Raw genomic sequence first — 4,704 nt, forward strand, 5'->3', positions numbered from 1 at the left:
CCCCGCCCCTCCCCTCAGAGTCCCGGCCTATCCTCACCCTCCTGTCAGAGCCCCGGCCTAACCCCTCCCCTCAGAGCCCCGTCCTAACCCCGCCCCGCCCCTCAGAGCCCCGTTCTAATCCCGCCCCTCTGCTCAGCGCCCCACCCTTCTGCTGCACCTCGCGAAAATGCCAGCGCCTAGACTCTGGCGAGAGCGCTTGTGGATCTTTGAAAAGACCAGGTTAGAAGCAGTTTCTTTTCTAGTTAGAAAGCTTATCTTTCTCAAACACCGTTGGGGCTCTTGCACTTACGCTTTCAATGCATTTCTGAGAGTGCTACGAAGATTTGAGTTTCTATATTTCAATCACTTTCCCAGTGATTGGAACTGTGCCTGGGGCAGCAGCACCTAACATTTTTTAGGTCCCTACTACAAGCCAGGCAGCACATCTGCCTCTTTACAGAAATTGTTTCATTTTGACAAAATTATGCAGGAGACGCTCTTGTTGGTCTCATCTTGCAGGTGAGAAAACAGAGAGGTTCAGTACTAGGGACCTGGTGAATAACTGAACCCACTGGCCTGAAACACAGCAAAAGGAGGTCCTGGATTTGAAAGTGATGTGGGGATTAAACAGCTTTACAGGAAAGCCCCAGCCCTGAGCAGAGTCCATGGTAAGTGCCTCATTCCCACGTGTTGAAGGACTGTGGCAGTGGGGAGATACTGTATCCCCTCTCCTTGTCCTCAGCTCAGTGTGACAGAAGCCCTGTTCTAGACAACTGGGGCCAAGAACACTTTCCATGCTCCCAGCTGGAGGCTACAGTAGCTCCTTGAACAGGACAAGCTGTAAGCACTGCTCAGACCCTCCCCTAGACTCCATGCTGCAGAAACTCCATCCAGGAGACACTGACCGAGAGGTCCAGGGATATCCTTCTCCATCCAGCCCCCACTTGTGGGACAGAAACATTAGCCAGCATGGCAGGCTGAGAACAACTGGGCCACAACTGCTCTCATCTCAGCTTGCACATGGGACAGAGGTCCTGCACTGAAAGAGATGGTCACAGAGGCTAGAGACTGATGCCCAGACGGTAGGGATACTGGTGGGAAGCAATTAACAGGAGACCTGCAGTTCCAGGGAACAGTGAGCTACCACAGGGCAGCTAGAGGCTTATTAGGGGCAGTTAGGGAAGAAGAGCCTTCCTGAGTCCAGAACAAATCTCGAAGATTGGCCTCAAATGCTATCCTGAGAATAAGGCCCAATTTACTTGGATCAGGTTGTGAACCAGTTTATGCCTCAGGGCACGGATGAAAACAATAGAGGCTTGGGCTGGAAGGTAGCGGATATTAAGGACTGAGTGTTAATTCCTGCAAAGGCAGACAGCTTAATGAGAACAGGGACACACACAACCCAAGAAAGCCTGGCTAAAACAGGGCTTACTGAAAGAAAGACCTAGTCATGGGACTACAAATGCTTCCCCTCCTCCCACATGTTGCCACTGCATCAAAAGAATTTCTCCATAATAACGGGAGAATGCCGCTGACAACACTGCATGTGGAGAGCTTATAAAAAGGAGTCTGTAGGAATGCCAAGAGCAAGGGCAGCAAAACTGCACCCCCAGGGGAAATGTGAGCCTCTGACACCTGCAGTTAGAGCACAGGCAAGCACAGCCTATCTCCTGCCAGACAAACGTCAAACCTCCCACTGTTAGAATATTTACCTCAACTGTTTGTACCCATCACTTTATGTCCAGCTTTCAATAAAAAATTACAAGGAGCACAGTTTGAGGAGACAAAGCAATTATCAGTACTGGATTTAAATGTTGCAGAGATAATGGGAATATCAGACTAGTAATTTCAAATAATTGTGATTAATACGCTAAAGCTTCTAATGGAAAAAGTGAACAATAGAAAAGAACGATTGATAATATAAACAGAGAGATGAAAACACTAACAACAAACATAGTTGGGTATCTTACAGGCCATGGTCATAACAATTCAAGCACTTTGCCCTGGGTTGAAGTTGCAACACTATGTGTGTTCCATGTTGCACAGTCCCAGGTGTCCGTGTCAGCATAAAAGTGTAATTGTTCCTGGAGCCCTCTGTTGGGTGACGCAGGGAAAGAAACTGCAGATGGGATGATTTGAAAGGAGGTCCAGACTCGCTCAGGTCAGCGACCAGGCCCAACTTTACTGATTATCTTATATACTTTCAAACATTCAGCAAGAATTTAATACAGATAAAATAAGTGAAGTAAGATCAGGAAACTACCATTAAGATTACAGTTCAGTGTGAATGCTGTGGAACACATATACAATTGATTTTATTTGGGGGAAAAACATAAAAGAGACTGGCTGTCTGCTCTTGCTTAGCCCAAGGTGTTTTAGAACTGAAACCAAAGATTATAATGTTAATGAGGGAAGAAGGGCAGAGAAGAGCACAAGCTTCCAGCTGTGACTCAGGTCTGGCCCTCCGGTATTCTTTTGTGAGAATATCTCTGCATTTCTGCAGGCTACAGGCAGGAACTCAGTCAAGCAAGTAATCCTTCTCAGAGCCATTCTTCTTGGGGAGCACTCGAAACTGAACTGCCATGTCGAGCATGGGGTGTTCATCGCTACATAAAGGTCCCATTCTGTTGTTTTGTGTTATCATGAAGATTGATTTCCATGCCTGTGGCTGAACCCACGTGACTGACAGAATCCTGCTTCTGCTGCAGCCCTTCCATCTCTGCCAGTCTCCCCATCTCTGCCAGTCTCCCGGCACTGCAGGCAGGCCTCCGAGCTGGATTCCTTTCTTGTGATCCTTGGACTCCCCTGTCCAGGGGCTCTTCGTGTTTTATTTAACAAGTGTTACCTTCATGTTCCTTGTTTGGGATTAAGGGCCACGATCCCTTTAATTTCTTAGTTCGGCACTTCAGTACTCCCCAAGCCCACCGGTGGTGGGTGAGTGTAGCTTACTCTCAGAGAGGCGAGTACTGGGAGGATTGCTCTGGCAGTGACTGTCCTGGGGTTACCACCCAATTTAGTCTGTTCTTCCTCTGTCTTTTGCACGTTCTGACCAGAGGTTTGTAAATGTGGGCGACAGGTCTCTGACCTTGCTCACAAACTTACTCTTGGACTGTATGTTTTAGAAAATTTTCCTAACTGCTATACTGTGTGGGATGGACTCTCTTCTGGAGAACCTTGTGCCTTTCATTTTTAAAAGCCAGTATGTACTGGGCCTAACTGAACCTATTGGGAAAGCCACAGAGGGAGAAGATCTTCACAGCTTTCTTGAAAAGAGGCACTGCAGGGATGTAGTGAGGTATCTAAATGTCAGGCATGGTTGGTCAGTTGGCTGCTACAGTGGCAATTCATTCAATGGTCCCTTGTGGGCAAGGGAGATACAACAGTAAGTAACTGGGCGTCCTGGGCGTCCAGCTAGTCTACCAATCACTTCTCTCTTTAATTTATCTAGAGTTAATCATTTTTTTGATTAAATACTTTATCTTCATTCCTGAGTATCAAATACTTAACTCTATTTATATATACAACATATATTGTTTTCATCAATTTTTCTCATTTCTAGTGGCCACTAGCTTTATTTAACAAGTGTTACCTTCATGTTCCTTGTTTGGGATTAAGGACCATGATCCCTTGGATGTAACACTTTCATCCTGCTAATCTTTCATCACTCTCACTGCTTTTTTCTGTACTGATCAAATACATTAGATTAATAATGTTTGTAGATCATTCAAGAGCATAAATGTCTATGTAATCGGGAAGGCATCTGTATGTGTGTGTGTGTCAGCTTGAGTTCACACTGTTTTCAAATGCAGCATGATTTGAATCCACAAAATTTATTAAGTTAACAGTTTACAAAGAGTGCAATTTTGTACAGAATGCCAAATAATTAATGCAGAAAGTAAATGCTAGAGAAAGAGAGACCCTTTAAAAATATCGAATATAGTAATAACACTTCATGAATCATTTTTACAGTTATTATCTACCTGGAATTCCCTACAGTTTTGAGGAAGATAAATAAGAATTTTTGGTCTCCATTTTGTACTAAAGAAAGTGAAGTTCATAAAGGCTACATGATTTCTTGAAAGTCCTACATTTACTAAGAAGGAAAACCAGGAAGAGACATAAGGAGCTGACTTATCACCGAGGTCTCTTTTCTTTATGCTGTAGTACCCACGTATCTTTTCTCCCCAACTTTCTATTGTGAAAAACTTTAACCATATGGAAGAATTGTTAATGTGAGTAGTACACCTGTAAGACCTTTCCCTGCCTTCACTAGCTTTTGTCACCTCTCTGACCTGATCTAGGGCTCCTCCCTCCCGTCTGTCTGCTGTGGCCCCTCTGAGTGCCTATGGATCAGATCCTATGCACCTGCTCTTACTGCTGCTTACAAAGCTCCTTCCTGAGATATTTGTACATCTTAACCTCCCCTGAGCTTTGCCCAAAAGTTATCTTCTCAGTAAGGATTTCTCTGAGGATTTCTCCATGTAAAACTGCAACTTTCCCCCTTCCCACTTTACCTGTTCTCCACAACACTGATTCTCAGGGAGCAGCTACAGGTCCTGACAGTTTGTGCTCTCCCTCTGCTCCCCACTAGAATGCAAGCTCCCTGGGCAGAGCTGCTGGTCTGTTTTGTTTACTGGTATATCACTAAGTATTAGCACATAGTAAATACTCAAGAAGTATTTGTTGACTAAGTCACCAGATGGGGGAATAAAAAGAAGAAAAATT

Source organism: Otolemur garnettii, unplaced genomic scaffold, assembly GCF_000181295.1.
Source record: "Otolemur garnettii isolate 467f Iridium unplaced genomic scaffold, OtoGar3 scaffold00066, whole genome shotgun sequence".
NCBI classification, from domain to species: domain Eukaryota; kingdom Metazoa; phylum Chordata; class Mammalia; order Primates; family Galagidae; genus Otolemur; species Otolemur garnettii.